General features: G+C 49.4%; 1 protein-coding gene across 3 annotated transcripts in view; it reads left to right on the top strand.

Moving 5' to 3' along the window:
- The first annotated feature begins 1,559 nt into the window (after window positions 1–1,559).
- Window positions 1,560–16,270, top strand: part of RIN2 (Ras and Rab interactor 2) — a 225,361-nt gene continuing 210,650 nt past the window's right edge. For 2 of the 3 annotated variants that reach the window (XM_058286768.2, XM_058286770.2), the window contains exon 1: window positions 1,560–1,721. The gene's annotated coding sequence lies outside the window, so the exon portion shown is untranslated. The remainder of the gene's footprint in view (window positions 1,722–16,270) is intronic. The other variant, XM_071211585.1, reaches the window with a different exon arrangement.

The following is a 16,270-nucleotide window of genomic DNA, read 5'->3' on the forward strand; positions in this document are numbered from 1 at the left end:
CTGCACAGCTGTGTAACTCCGGGGCAGGAGGAGGGCAGTGGGATCTGGTCCACCTCTCCATCCACCTCGCCCCTTTGCCCATGTACCCAACCTCTTAGGAATTCCTGTCAGCTCTACCTTCAAAATAAATAAAAGTCCAGCTCCCCCCCACCTCCGCTGCTAGCTCCCTGGGCTGAGCCGCATGGCCTCTGGCCTGAGGGTATTTCAGTAGCCTCTCAACTTGTCCCCACCTCAGCCTTTGCCCCCCAGCCTGCTCGGGATACAGCCTCAGAGTGACATTCCAGCAAAAAGTCAGATTGTGTCACTCTGGGTCCCAATCCTCAGGAGCTTCCTGTAGTGGCCAGCCCCTAGCTATCTGCTAACTCACCCCCTTCCTCTGACCTTTCTGCTAACCACCCGGCTCTCCTGCCCTGGGGCTCCGGTGCCAAAGGCCTCTGCGCCATTCTGGTGGGCGCCCTCCCGCCTCGGGCCTTTCCCTCGGTGGCACTGGTCTGACCACCCCCCATTTCGTCCCGCTGCCTGCACCTCGCAGTGCACATTTCCCTTCCGTATCACAGACCTCTTCCAACCTCCCAGTCAGAGGGCTGTTTTTTACTGGGAGCGGAGCTGACTGAGAGGGAGGAATGAATCCGGGGGGGTTGGAGAAGGTGGGATCCAGCGGCCCTGGAACCAAGGCAACCCACGTCTGTGCCGGCCAGCTCTGGAACAGAACAGTCAACTGCGCCTTCGTCCGTTTCTCTTCCGTCGCAGTTTTCTGCTTCTGTCCAAAACAGGTGTCTCTCGGAGGCTCCTTTGCGACCCCGGCCACTTCGGCTACTCTGGCAGCAACTCTCCCCAAGTTGCTCCCCCACGGCCCCACGCGGGGAAAGCGGGACATTCCAGCAACCAGGCTGACTCCGAAAGACGCGGCGTCCAGCGTTTCCGCGCTGCCTTGATTTCCTCGGGGTTACGAAGGGCGCCCTGCGCAGGGGCCAAACCGCATCCCGCCTCCCAGGGCCGGGCCCAGGCGGGGCGGGGCGGCCCCTTCCCAGCCAAGACCGAGCAAAACAACCCGCCGCGGGGAGGCGACGGCGGCGCAGGGCTCCCTGAGCGCGTCCAGCCCAGGGGGCCGCGCGCCCGGGACAAAGGGCCGGCGCCCACCCGGCCTCCCGCCGGCCCGCGCGCCGGGCCACGCGCGGTGATGGGTCCGCGCGTTCGGGTCTTGCTCTGCGAGGGGTGGAAAAGAAAGAAGGGGGAGCCTCGCCAAGAACACAACTCGGTGGTCCCCGGGGAGGGGCGAGGACGGGGGCGGCGGCGCCGAGGCGGGCTGGCGGGGCGGGTCCAGCCCACTTTGCTCCGGGTTAGATAAACTTTCGGCTCCCAATTCCTCCCCGCGGCTGCCTGGCTTCCGGGTGACCGGGTAGGCGCCGAGGCTGGCCGCTGGGGCGCGCGGAGGGGACGGCGGGGGGCGCGCGGAGGTGGCCGGACCCGGGGGCGCGCAGGCGCCTTCCTCGTCCGCTCCTCTCAAGGCAGCCGGGTCCCCTCCCCGAGCTCCCGAGGGTGGCTGGGGGAGGGGGCGGGGGCGGGGATGGGGGGGCGAGGGGAGGGCGGGAGGCAGACACACAAAGGCCGGCCCTCCTCCTCCTCCTCCTCCTCCCCAGCCGGGAAACCCAGCCCCGCGCTAGTCCGCGGCGGCTACGCTCGCCCCCGCCTCCCGGACCCGCGGGGAGGTCCTGCACGAGGTAAGGGGCGGCGGAGACCCCTAACCCCTGCCCCTGCACTCGAGCGCCCGGAGAGGCCCCGGGGCGCGGGCGGGGGTTCTGCGGGCGCAGAGGGGCAGTGCTCCCCCTCGGGAGGGGACCTGAGGAAGAGAGCGAGGGTGCGTACTCGCAGATCGTGGGGACGGGACGGGGGAGCCTCCAGCGCGAGGGGACGCAGGGGCGGGGAGCGGGCAGGTGATCTTCCGGCTGCTGCGAGGCGGGCGCTATCCCGGCAGGGGCTTCGGGTGGCCTCGGCTGACCTCTGCGGGGTGGGGTGAGGGGCGGGGGGAGGGTGCGGGTTGGTGTGCTGCGCGCGCGGGGAGGAGGGCGAGAAGGGGTGCGGGCGGGTTCTACCTGCGGGTGCGCCTGCGGTGTGCCCCGTGCGCCCGCGTCTGTGCGCGCGGCGGGACCCGGGGCGGCACAGCCCAGTGCCCGGCTCGGATCCCCGTCCGTGCGCTCGGCCGCTAGCCCCGGCCCTTCCAGGCTCTGGCAGGGAACTTCCTCCGCCGGGTGGAGAAGCCCCCGTAGGAGGGTCGCTGTCGGGGTGATTGATGGCGGAGCCGTGCGGCGAAGGAAGGGCCCGGGTTCCGGGCCGGGAAGGGACGCAGCCACTTGCCCACTTCGCGGCTTCCCCGCCCCCTTCTGGGCTCGCTCTCCCCTCTTGGCCTCGGCTCCCCGGCGCGCCGCGTCCAGCCCCCGCTGCGGGGCGCCCCATGACCACCGGGTGCACAGCAGGGTTGGCAGAAACCTCGCTTCAAAGCCTCTGATCTGTTACCAAGATATGCAGGGCCCGGCCGCCCCCTGCCCGCGGCCCCTCGGGGTGCCCATCCGCTCCGAGCGCTCGAGTCCTAGGCGCTTTCCTAGTTCGGCAGAGGCTGCACGCAAACCCGCGCCAGCGCAGCCGCTTTCTTGCAGGCGCTGGGTGATTTCAGGCACGCTCCGGTTTCTTAGGAACATGCTGTAATCAATAACAAAGACTTCCCGGCATTCTTGGACCAGCAGGACTTTGTCACTACTGAAGCAAAAACAAACCCTTGGCCGTGCGGTAATTAAGATAAATACTGTTTTAAAGCAATAGTTTTTCAAAATCAGAAGTAATGTGAAAACTCCGTGATGGACAAGGTATCAAACATTTAAATAGGGGCAGGTGGCTATTATACCCCGAGTCATTATGGGATGTTTCCAGCCAGTCCTCTGTCTTGCCCCTCACTGTGTGCTTCCGGGCGTTTCAGTGGCATGCAGACAGGTGGGTGCCGTGGGTCATTGTGCATGATCACCTAGAACTTCTAACTTTTTCCTTTTGATTCAGATATGGGAGGATATGCACAGAGGTGCATGGAGCGGAAGACATTTTTCTTTTTGCCTTAGATTCGGGTTTGGCTTTGGATGTGGGTCCTGCCACATAGAATGCTGGTTGTGCTCCCCCAGGCTTGGGCACTTGTAGATAGGGCAGCACAGTCAGGGACTGAGCAGAGCCCTTGGCCGGGGAGGGCCCTGACATCTGGTGTTTGGGGCTTCTGCTCTCAGCATCGGAGATCTGGAGCTGGCGATCTGGAGCTGGCGGGAGGGGTGACCTAGCCCCAGGACCTCCTTTGGAGACCTTCTCCTGCAGGAATATGGAAGAAGAGGAGACCTAACCTAGCCCACCACTTGTCCCCCAAGCTGGGGGTACTTGAGCAGGCACGTGATTCCCTCGAGGGCAGTGGTGGGTGCCTGTGGTTTAGAGCCAGCTCCCCAGCAGCCTTCTTCTCTCTACCCCTTCTCCAGGGTCAAGGGCCCCTTCGCACTCCAAAGAGAAGTTCCGCTCTCCAGAACAGCCTCCTTGTTTAGCTAACTCCTCTTTCCCTGCTTGGAGGAGACAGGCGAGCCATGTCTCTTGGGTGCAGGGGCATGCCATCCCGTGGAGGTCCCCCTTAACCGGGCCCCTTCCCCCCTGGACACCTGGCCTCTGGGTGATCTTTCAGGATTCTTCATGGCTTCAGCTGGGAGGATTTCCTCGACTCCCTCCTCACTTCCATGGGCACCACCTTGTGTGGGTAGAGCTTGTGGCCATGTATGGTGGGCCCCGCTTGCCTACTTTGAGCGTCCTGCGGTCTGGAGCGAGCTCATAGCTCTTGATCCAGCGGTCAAGGTATGGGCCTTGAGTGAATGAAGCAAAGCCTCCCTTTGTAACGTATTTTGAGGAGCTACAGCAACAAGGCAATCCTGAGGATGGTCATGCCTCTAGCAGATAATGACCCTCATTTTTAAAGCACTTTATAAAGCACTTTTATAGGTAGTGCCTTAGTTGTTTCCTCCCAGCAGTCTGGTTAATTCCATTTTGTCGGTGAGCGGCCAGAGGTCTAAAGGAGTCAAACCACGGCGTTGGGGCCAGGGCTCCAGCCCAGCGGTCATTCCACATGACACTTGGCTTGCTACAAGTACGTGGGCTGAGTCGCATGCTCCCTGCCGTGTGTATCTAGAGCAGGATTGGCCACGCTGTGTTTTAGGAATTTTACACACAAATTACTTAAGACTTACAGCCATTAGAATGAGGGAAATGCAGGGGATGTTTTTAAAATGGCAGGACCTTTCATAGTCTTTATTATAATGTTTGCCAACTTCACTTGGCCACGGAACACTCTTTCTCATGAAACGCCTTCTGGATCCAGTGTTCCAAGGGGTCCACTTTGGAAAAAGTTGCTTATTCCCCCCGACATCTTCTGATACCCAGGACAGTTTTCTGGGAATGTTGATCCTGTCCGGTAGGTGGTGGGTGTGTATACTGGGCATTACAAAGACATCATCATCCTCCCCTTGTAAACTGACAGTAAATTGCTGGTTTGCCAGCCTCTGTGCATTTGGCTAACGTGAGCTGGTTCTCCAGGTCTGATCAGTGTTGAGGGAACCGAGGGGTTGAGTAAGCCTTGCCAACAAACTCTGGAGGGCTCGGTCCTTGCTGCTCAGAGCCTTGATCCCAGCCAGCTTCCACTCTTTGAGAGTAGTGGCACGTGCAGCTGGGGTGTGGCATGGTGACGCAGGGAGTTCTTGCATCCTAATTTAACAGTCCTTTGAGTGGGAAAATACAACCTGGGTTTTCAGTTCCCTCATTTTCCCTCTCTCTGAGAGCTGCCAGTGTGGATTCCTTAGGGTGTCAAGGTCAACATTTCCTTAGGAAAAGTTAGCAACAGTTCCTGTATGGGTGTCCAGACCTGGAATAGAGGGCTACGGATAGTAGATCCCTCACCATGGGAGCACAGTTCAAGGGCATCCCTTGTTTGAAACCAGATTTTTTTTTTTTAAGATTTATTTTCTTTCTTTCTTCCAACCCCCTCATTGTTTGCACTTGCTGTGTCTGTCTTCCTTGTTTCTTTTGGAGGCATCAGAAACTGAAGCCGGGACCTCTGATATGGGAGAGAGGTACCTAATCGCTTGAGCCACCTGCTTTATTGAGTCTCTCATTGTGATTTTTCTTCTTGTGTCTCTTGTTACATCATCTTGTTGCATCAGCTTGTTGCGCCTGCCTGACACATCAGCTCACTGTCTTAACATCCTCTTTTTTTTTTTTTAGTTTTAATAAATGGTATTTATTTGGGGTAGGATCTTACAGATACCAGGCCATAAGCATAAGTTACTTTCCTCACCAAAGTCTATTTCCATGTGGTGAAACATGTAGTCATAACTTAATAACACCCAGATTACAAACATAATCCAATATCTATTTTAGGAATTTATAACCATATCAAACTGCTATACTCCACCCTCTGAATTCCTAAAAGACATTACAATACTTGAAAAAACCTTAAATAAGTAACAATGCAAGTACTAAACTATATCTCAAATCAATTTTTAAAAATGCCATTTGTCTTAGGACAAAGTTCCACCTGGATGTAGACCTTTGAAATAATAATTTATCTGCTTCCAATACACAAATGGACAAAGGATAAACATTTTCATTACAATAAGGAGAAATTGGGAGGCAAACATGAGTTACGGGTCCTCTACATTTCAGTAAACCTGTACAGTATCCTCCATTCGATTTCAGTCTGAGAATCTTTAGGAGGCACTGGGAACCTCCACTCCCTCCTTTGTTGTGTCTCTCATTATGTTTTCCTTCTTGCGTCTCTTGTTGCATCACCTTGTCATGCCTGCCCGTTGCGCCATCTTGCTGTTTCTAGGAGGCTCTGAGAACTGAACCAGGGACATGCCCCATGTGGTAGGCGGGAACTCAATCTCTTGAGCCTCATCCACTTTCCTGAAACCAGGTGTTTTAAAATAAGACTTTTGTTATCTGCTATCAAGACACTTTTCACAGACCAGTATCCCAACTATTCAGGCATTATTGTATTTAAGTGAGGACAGGAAGAAGGGAAGCTGGGCGCATTAGTATTAATATTTTAGGGACTCAAAAGAGAATTGTGGGCTAAGTGAAGAGAGGCACCAGTGGGTGACGTTAGCATTCATTTGTGGACGTGGCAAGGTCTCCAGCGCTAGTACACTAATGTCTTCCCAGATTTGCGTTATCGATCTTTCCAAGCGTGGAAAGAAAGTAGTCTCATTTAGAGATGTGTCTTGAACAGAGTGGTGTCACAGAGGTCAAGGGAGAGGATGGTTTCAAGGGCAGGAGCGTTGAGAGAAGGATGGACCTCAGATAGGGGGAGAGGGGTGGCAAAGTTGCCTGCGAGGATACTGATGATGTGCCATTGGCCAAGTGTGGCTCTCAGGAGTGTGTGTGTGTGCATGTGTATGCGTGTGCTTCTGTGCCTATGGAAGAGGGTGGGGCGGAAATAGTGTGAATTTTGAGCCTGTTAGATGAAAGTTTCCAATAAGCAACAGGAGACACCCAGAGTCACTAGGGTGCTGGGGTGTGGCGGGCGAGAAGCAGGGAAGATGATGACCTTAGCCCGGGAGAGCCCACACAGCCGGGAAGAGGCCACTGCAGAATCTGGAAGCCAGCGTCCTGGGGGCAGGCAGAGGAGGGGACAGGGGAGCCAGAGAGGAGGAGGAGGCCAGAGCCCCGGCTGACTAGAGCCAGGACCAACCTGAACTTTCAGCCTGGTAGTGGGCCAGCAGCTCTTCTCATTGGTCAGGGCCCCGATGACTCAGGGAGCTTAAGTATTCTTAATACCATCCCTGAGAAGGCTAGTGAGAACGTGACTAGAACCACACAACTCAGCACACTCACAAGGAAGCCAGCATACTGAGTGAATGAATAAGTGACACCTGTTTTTTTTTGTTTTTTGTTTTTTGGAGTAAAAACTCTTTTTAGGCTTGCTAATGGATGATTTGGTGAAAAATCTAAAAAGGTCGATTTTGGAGAAAACACTAAGAAAATAAATTTGGATGGGGGTATGCTGCTATACCTCATCTTTGTGATTTTGGCTGTAAGGACCCCCACTAATAACTTTAACTACCAAAGTTGATGGGCCAAGATTAAGAACCCTTGATTTAATTTGATAGATGATAAAGGCTTGCTGATTTGTTTTTTTAAAACCATCTCTTAGGCTGATTTAAAGTATGTTGCTAAGTTTCATAGTGTCCGTGTTACAAACGAGTATAGGCAGTATTCTAATTATTGCTGTGATTTTATATCTCATTTTTATTTGATCATGACATCAAGTAGAAGAGGTCAAGTAATAAAATAATAACAACCTAATAATATAATGATAAAGGTCATTTTTATTGACATCTGGCCAAGTGATAATAAGGGGAGATATTAACATGCACTACCCTCATTTGCCTGAAATTCTCCAACTTGAGTTATTCTTTCAATTGGACTTGGTGGAAATATTTGTATTTTACAATCTTAATGAGTCACCTGATTCTTACATGAGTGGATTAAGGTTAAAGAGACATATGGTTTTCATGTCTATGATTATATTTGCAAGGTCAGGAATACAAAAAAAGGAAATTCCCAGTGGTAGATTAGATAATGGACTTGCTTTATAAGGCACTTTTTCTTTACTGAAGAAGGCACCACAGATTTTCCCCCAAATAGCTAGCACCCCATTGCATTTAATCTGTGGTTTGATTGGAAGAATACTTTAAAAATGAAATGAGGCGACTTCTGTGTGATCTGAGGGGCACCCGCTGGCGTCAGGTTGCCAAGGAACCACTGAGTGACTTCCCGGAAGTCAGCCAAGAAACCACCTGGCAGCAGCGGTGAAACCAGAAACCAGGTCTCTGGAGGGATCGCCTGGGCTTTGTCTGACTTTGAAATGTGGGAGGCAGGCTATAGGAGGTAGGATCTGAAAGACTCCTGATCACGCAATCCGGCTCTTTCTTGCTCTGTGTTTGAGACTATTTGTCTTACAAATAATTTAGCTGTTTGCATGGTCAAATGTTTGCCCTATTCCTTTGGATTTCATTATTTGCTTCTGTGCAGAGAAAGCCTTTCAACATCCTCGGTCAAGCCAATAGTCATTTGTACTTCCTTCTAAAATCTTTTTGGTTAGAGAAGTTGTGGGTTTACAGAACCATTATGCATAAAATACAGGATTCCCATATGCCACACTATTATTAACACCTTGCATTGATGTGGAACATTTGTCGTAATGATAAACGCACAATTAACCATGGCCTGTGGTTTAATTTAGGGTTCACTGTGTAGTGCAAATTCATGGATTTAAAAAAGAAATTTTTATTTTGTTGCCATATATACAACCTAACATTTTCCCCCCCTTTAAACACATATTTATTTCATTACTGTTAATTATGTTCACCTGTTGTGATACCATCACCACCATCCATTACCAAAACTTTTCCATCATTCTAAATAAGAACTCTGCATTTTAAGCTCTAACTTTTTGTTCCCTACCCCACCCTATTCCTGATAACCTTACTCACCCTATTCCTGGTAACCTTTATTCTAGATTCAGACTCTGAGTTTGCTTGCTTTGTTTATTCCAGATAAGTGGGATCATACAGTACGTATCCGTTTGTGTCCGACTTCTTTCACCCAACATGATGACTTCAAGGTTTGAACATGTCACATGTTTCAGACTTTTGTCTTTTCTTTCTTTTTTTTTAAATAAACATCTTGCTAGGGATTAAGGAAGGGAACTTTTTTTAAGGTTTGTTTTTATTTATTTATTCGCTGCCCCCCCCCCTTGCAGGAGGCACCGGAACCGATCCTGGGACCTTCTGATGTGGGAGAGTGGCACTCAACTGCTTGAGCCACCTCAGCTCCCTGGTTTGTTGTGTCTCTCATTGTCTTTTCCTCTGTGTCTCTTTTTTTTGTTGTTTAAGCCGTCCACACAGGCAGCTGGCCTTCACCAGGAGAATCTGGGAGAACTAAACCTGGAACCTCCCACATGGTAGACAGGAGCCCAATCGCTTGAGCCACGTCCACTTCCCACCTTCTTTTTTTTATGGCTGAATAATATTATTCTGTGTGTATTAACTATTTTGTTTATGCATTAATCTATTGATGGACACTTGGGTTGCTTTCCATCTTTTGGTAATTGTGAATAACGCAGTTATGAACATCAGTGTGCATGTGTCTGTTTGAGACCCTGATTTCCTTCTTTTGAGTATATACCTAGATGTGGGATGGCTGGGTCATATGGTCAGTCTATACTTAGCTTTCTGAGGAATTGCCAAACTGTCTTCCATAGCAGCTGTACCATTTTGTGTTGTTACCAACAGTGAATGAATGTTCCTATTTCTCTGCATCCTCTCCAACAATTGTAATTTTCTTTTTCTTTTTCTTTTGGTAATAGCCATTCTGGTGGGTGGGAAGTGATATCTCATTGTGGGTTTGATTTGCATTTCTCTGATGGCTAAATGATGTTGACCGTCTTTTCCTGTGTGTGTTTTTTTTAACCACTTGTGTATCTTCTTTGGAGACATATGTTTTCCATTCTTTCCTCTAATTTTTATGATTTCAGGTATGACTGTTTAAATCCATTTGGGATCAAGTTTGGTAGGTCGTATATGAAGTAAGAATGCAGTATGATTCTTTTTTTCCTAATAGTTTATGTACAGGCCTGGCAGCATTTTTCAAATAAACCTGCCCTTCTCGAGCTTTGCAATGCATATCGTATTTGGTAGGGCAAGTTCCCATTTCACTTTTAGCACCTTTACGTTTTCTTATTTCCTCCAAAATTTCTTGGCAATTTTCACCCATTAATTCTCACCCATTAATTTATTGGGAGTTATATTAAGCCTAGACACGAATTGGGGAAGATCTGATAGTTTTTGATTGTCTTCTTTGGGTAAACCAAGAGACTGAATTCAAGCCCGCAGACAGTGATTGTGAGTCCATTCAGATGACATGAGTTCGTGGAGTGTTTGGCTGCCTGGGAAGAAGGTCTGATTCTAGCTGTCAACATAACAGGGAGTACTTAGAAGTGCTTGGCAAGTGCAGGACCACGTGGTTAGTGTTTGGGTCAGAAGAAAACCACCTGTGTGCAATTTGAACTTGAAAATGTCTAATGAAAGTTCTTTTTTGCTAATTAATTTTTTTAATTAAAGAAATTGTAGGTTTACAGAAAGGTTCATGCAGAAAACACAGTTATAGAGTTCCCATACACCTGCCCTATTTTACTTTTTTTTTTTTTGGAGTTACCAGGGATTGAACCCGGGACCTCCTATGTGGGAAGCTGATGGTCACACACTGAGCCACATCAGCTCCCCTGAATTGGTTTTTTCATTTGTGTGCTTGTGGTTTGTTTTTGTTGCTGCTGCTGTTATTGTTTTTAGGAGGCGCTGGGAACTGAACCCGGGACCTCCCATGTGGGAAGCAGGCACTCAGCTGCTTGAGCTACATATGTTCCCCCTATTTTCTAATGAAAATTCTTATTTTATTTTTCTTTGCAGTCATTTTGCCTTTTGGCAATTTAGGGATCCAATGAGAGCAAAGACAGAGCACACAGAGGCACCTGTCTTTTTATTAGAAGGTGTTTGACCCTCTTTCCTCTGTTAAATAAGCACAAGGAGCTGGTGGGTGGGTGGGGTGGGGATGGACTTGAGGGGGCTTCTCTGGTTCTGGGCATTGCTGAAGGGAAGGGACAGCAGCACAGAGAGCCGGGGGGAGAGGGACGGAGGGGCGGCCAATTAGCAGGGCAGCCCAGGGTGCCCCTCCCAGGTCGAGGGAGGCTTCAGCTTGGGGCGAGTCCTCAAGGAAGAAGTGATAGCCGGAAGCGACAACCCCGTCCCTCCCCCTTGGAGGGGGATTTCTCTCCTGGTCACCTGCCCAGGAGCTGCCACACCCGTTCCTGCTGTACCCTGGGCCACCTTCACAAATGGTATGTTCCCGGCATCACAAACGCGTTTTCTCAGGGTGCAGCTCATACCCCAGTTACGCTTAATATTTTTAGCTAATGTCTTTCCCTAAACCGTTGACAAGGATATAAACTGTTACAGCTTATGCTTTAGGCTTATGTAGATGACCTAAATAATGCATATAACCTCCTATGTTTTCATTTTTGGGTAAGACGATCCCGCTCTCAGAAAGGATCTTTCCATGGGACTCTGGAACTCCTTTCAAAGGACAGGGGCTAGGAAAGGGCAGGTTGAGGATGGGAACTGAAACTCCTCTCAAGGATGATGTGGTTGTCTGTCCAAGCCAGAGGCCCACAATCCTGGCCTAGGGTCAGAAGAGGATTCCCAGAGGAAGGAATGCCTAAGCCCTGCTGAATGATTCCTGGAAGTTAGCAGATAAGAGTTTCAGGCAGAGGGAGTGGCAGGTGCGAAGAATGAGGGCCGAGGGGGAATGGCCCATGGGGGAGGGTCAGGCTGTGTGTTGGGTCCAGCTTGGAACTCAAGGGCCACCCCTTGGGTTCTGCAAAGCGTGGAGAGAGAGGAAGACCTGCTCCAGCCCCTCTGAGCTCTCAGCCAGGGAGGGAGGCAAGAACCGGACCTGCAGGACCAGTGGGGGACTGTTTGGGCTGGCGTCTGGCCAGAATCAGATGCTGTGCTGAGATGCAGAAAGCCGGGCAGGGAGACGCACAGCTGCTACTCTGGGAAGCAGGTGCCGTGGGGAACCACGTACGACTTTGTGGTTTAATCTCAGCCTCTTTTGTCTGTACCAGAAAGTTTGGGGAGGTCTGTGTCTTGACCTGGTTCTCCAGAACAGACCCTGAGATGAGGGTTCGTGTCGTCGAAAGACAAATTGGAGCTGGGTTATAGTTTGCAGTATTTTATTCAGGCTTCCAAAAACTTCCTGCAGCGAGGAAACCATCAGCCTTCAAAAGTGAAAGCAGCTTCCGAGCGGGGAGCTTGCAGGCAGTTCTATGCACAGAAGGGAGGGAGATGGTTGGAGACGGGAGGGGACCCGGTAGAGTTGTGGGGGGGGGGGGGTTCTGTGTAGGTGGGGCTTCACTTTTAACTGGGTAGATGTGCTTCACTGGGGGCTCGGGACTTGGTTGGTTTTTCGAGGTTGAGTATCCTGGTAGGGACTTGCCAAAGAGAATGTTTGTTATGTAATTCTATGCTAGTTTGGGGGAATTTAACTTTTGTGTTGGTTCTGAGAAAACCCGGGAACTATTTTTGATTAGGAAATGCTCATGGGAAGAACTGGTAGGGGAGTGGGGGAAAAGCACAGGAAGGAAGGGAGCTGAGCAAGTGCACAGCATCAAGCACATCCCACCGAGGGTACTTGGGCTCATAGGAAAGTTCCAGAGAACTGGGTAGGACCCACCAGAGAGCCAGGCCAGAGGCCAGATGACTGAGGTATTTGTTCTTTAGCACTGGCCAGACTTTGATTTAAATCAGGGCCGCTCCAGGCACATTCAGCTCTCCTTGCATGCACGCAAAGTAGGTTCCAGAAGCCTGAGAGCTGTCCTCACAGGTACTGGCTATGGGTGTGAAAATGTGCAAAAGTGGCAACAGGGTCTGAGGGGTTGAGGGCAGAGCACTGGCAGTGTCGGCTACATCTGGGGATGCTTGTTCGCAACCACACAGAAGCAGAGGAGGAAATACAAAACCTCATTACAGAGAATTTGTCCGCCTTCGGTTCTGTGGTCTCCAGATGTTGTGTTAAGCAGAGTGTCTCACTGACTCCCTACTTCGAGTTATAATGTCTGTGACTTACAGACCTGTTAGCAGTCATACTTGACTGCCAAAAATCATCTTTGATGCTTCCTGACCATGTTTGTTTCCCACAATCCTGCTGCAGATTTTTATACTATATGACCTTATTGGAGATACTCAATATAATCAAAGGATGCCTATAAATATACAAATATCCGTCTAGGAAGTAGTGAACTTTTTTGTGTCTAGCATTGTTGGCTCCAAATTCCTTGATGAGTAACAGGTGAGGTGCAGGATAGGGGACATTGAGAGCTGTGGGTCCAGGAGAATGGAGAACATTACCCTTTGGGGAGAATTTTCTAATCTTAGGTCAGGACAGAGCGGCGCCCACCCTCACCATCTAGGCAAGTGCTTTGCCAAATTCGTACTCCATCGATTTGCTTCAGCATCTCAGTGCCTGTGTCTCCCCTCTCCTCCCCACCTGCTCCCCCTGCCCCCATCTTTCTGTGTCTTGGTCTCATTGTCCGACACCCCCCCCCACCTCTGATAGGTTGCTCAGTCCCTCCCAAACACAGGCCCTGCCCAATGGACGAGTGAGCCAGTGGGATATGTAAATTGTGTTTCCAACTCACCAATCACAGGGAGGCTTTAAAGATAAGCACACTGTTACCAGGGAGATGTGATTCAACAAGAAGGTACTCCCAGTGATCTACCAATAGCAAGAATTTGCTGTCTCTGCTATTCTGAGCGTGTAGTGTAGCTGCTGGAATAATGGTTGAAATATAGAGGCTGTAATAACATAGTGGGACCATATGGAATCAGGTGAGATTTTAAACATTATGGCTAAACATCTCAAGAGATATTTTATGATAAAGCTCAATATGAACTATTGATATAAGGTGGAAACCCATCAGGCCCCTTTTCAAAGTTTTTCCTTAGGTAGTTTTCATCTAAGGTTGAGGAATCAAGAAAACACAAAAATTATAATTGCCAGAGGGAAAAACAAAGAACCATGAGGATAAAAGGAATTGAACAGCACAAAAAGTCAGGGAATCAGCTTAGCTATTATTTTCCCATAAGCCCATTTAAACTTCTGGGTCTCAGTGTTTAACATTCTGAGGATTAGCCGTATATCCCATGAAAAAGAGTATAATCAGAGTATGGAATCCTTCAGATAAGCGGTAATCGCTTCTTCCAGAGAGAGAAAAAGAGCCTGGCATATGACCAAGACTTCATATTTCACAAAGATGATGATGCCTTTATAAAATGAATATAATTCTAGAAGCAGAGATAAAAATCAATAAATATAACAAAATAGTTGTTGAAGGTACTGAAGGTATTGTACAACTGTATGATTACCTATCATTTAACAAAACTGCCTTTGAGAAAAAGTTTTTGGTGGGAGGAGGGAGGGACAGGGAAAATGGATAAGGAAGATGTGATACCATTTGACTTCAAAAATTTTTTATCCACCATATGAAAAGTCCAGCAGAAGGCCTTCTGACCAATATAACATTTAACAGAAAATCTTTGAGGATGGGAGTAGCCGAGGGACTATGATTTCCCTTGCCCTCCATTTTGAGGAGGAAATATGAAACCTCATTCTTTCTTGTAGATTTGCAATGGGCCCTATGGCCCATTGACCTTGCCCTTGACCACTGTCCCTCCCCCACCTCATGTCCTCACCTGCTTCCTTCCTGAGCATGGTCTCCATGGTCCGTGATGATAACCCTTCCTTTGCATTTCCCTGATTCTCCTGCCCTGTCTCTCAGGGTGCTCCCCTGACTGAACCCGAATGTTGGCTGAGCACTCTTCCTGTACCAAGGTGGAGAACGTGTTCCTGGAAAACCACAGCTGCGTAAATGGTTCAAGACCATTGCTGTTAATTAAGGGGACCTACTTCATTCTCCTAGTCCACCCACTCTCCTCTTTTTTTTTTTTTTTAAAGATTTATTTTATTTCTTTATTTCTCCATACCTACTCGTTGTTTGCACTTGCTGTGTCTGTCTTCCTTGGTTCCTTAGGAGGCACTGGGAACCGAACGTGGGACCTCCACTGTAGAAGGGAGGCGCTTAATTGCTTGAGCCACCTCCGTTCCCTGCTTTGTTGTGTCTCCAATTATGTTTTTCCTTGTTTCTCTTTTGCGTCATCTTGTTGCATCAGCTCACCATGCCTGCCCGTCGTACCAGCTTGCTGTCTTCTTTAGGAGGCTCCAGAAACTGAACCAGGGACCTCCCGTGTGGTAGGCGGGAACCCAGTCAGTTGAGCCACATCTGCTTCCCCACTCTCCTCTTCACATCAGTCTTTGCCAAACTTTTAAAAAAATCACATTCATATATATATATAGGAACAAAATAAAGGAAGCAGAGCAGGCATCACCATTACTATGTGCAGTCATTCCTCTTCATTTCTCTCTGGCACTATCCTATTTCATCAATTTGAAATATGCTGATGGCAACCTGCAAAATGCATTTCATCACACACTAATGGGTTTTGGAAAAAAGATGTCCTGGATAATTATTTCACAGTACCTCAGCCCTTCTCAAACCTCCAACATCCTCTCATTCTCCTCTCTCTGCCAGTGACCTGACTTCTTATTTCACTGAGAAACTGGAATTAATCAGAAGAACTTCCATCACTCCCACCATGAAACTACCACCTAACTTAAATCAGTACTCGTATTCCTTGCTTCCCCTCCTGCTTCAATGGATAAAATCTTGGTGCTCCTCTCCTCGGTCAGTCCCTCTGCTTGTGCAATGGAGCTGGCTTCTTTCAGACTCAAGGATGTTACCCTACCAAGTGTTCTGTCCCTCTCTTTCCTGCATCACCAGGTTTTCTCCCCTCTCTACGTGGTCATTGCCATCTGGTGTGTGATCCTGTGAGTGGGAACCCATTTGTGAGTAGGACCTGTGAAGATGTTATTAGTTCAGATGTGGACTCCTTGGTCGATAGGATCTTTGCAGATTCTATGGGGCTAAATTGAAAAGAAATTCAAATGCAGTCAGTCAGTAGAAGCCAGAATTCTGCAAAAACCAGAGGAGCAGACACAAGAAGAGAGGGAGGGCTGTGTGACAGAGGACTGCTGGAATTCCACAGACTTGGAGAGAAGGCAAGCCCTGCTGTTTCTGCAGTGTTGCACTTCTAGCCTCCAAAACCAGGAGCCGATGAGCTCCTGTGATAGGCCAACCCTGCGGGTGGTACTTATCATAGCAGCCCTGGTTCACTAAGACACGGTATGATCATACTGTAATATCTCCCCTCATTAGAGAACCCTCCTTGAACTCTCCATCGCCCTCCAGCTCTGGCCTCGTTTGTCAAACTTGCTTTACAACAAAACTCTTGAAAGAATGTCTGTTCCCCCAGTCTCCAGTTCCTTTCCTTCTGTTCTTTCCCAGGTCTACCCACGCCAGCAGGAATTTTGTATCTTGAACTGACCTTGTCAAAGTCAGCGATGACATCCATGTTGCCAAATCCAGTGGTCCATTTTTGGTCCTCCTGGCATTTGACTTATCAGCAGCATCTGTCAGAGTTACCTGTCCCTTCTTCTCACAGACACTTGGCTTTCAGTACATTTTCTC

The sequence above is a fragment of the Dasypus novemcinctus genome, chromosome 24, assembly GCF_030445035.2.
Source record: "Dasypus novemcinctus isolate mDasNov1 chromosome 24, mDasNov1.1.hap2, whole genome shotgun sequence".
Classification (NCBI taxonomy): domain Eukaryota; kingdom Metazoa; phylum Chordata; class Mammalia; order Cingulata; family Dasypodidae; genus Dasypus; species Dasypus novemcinctus.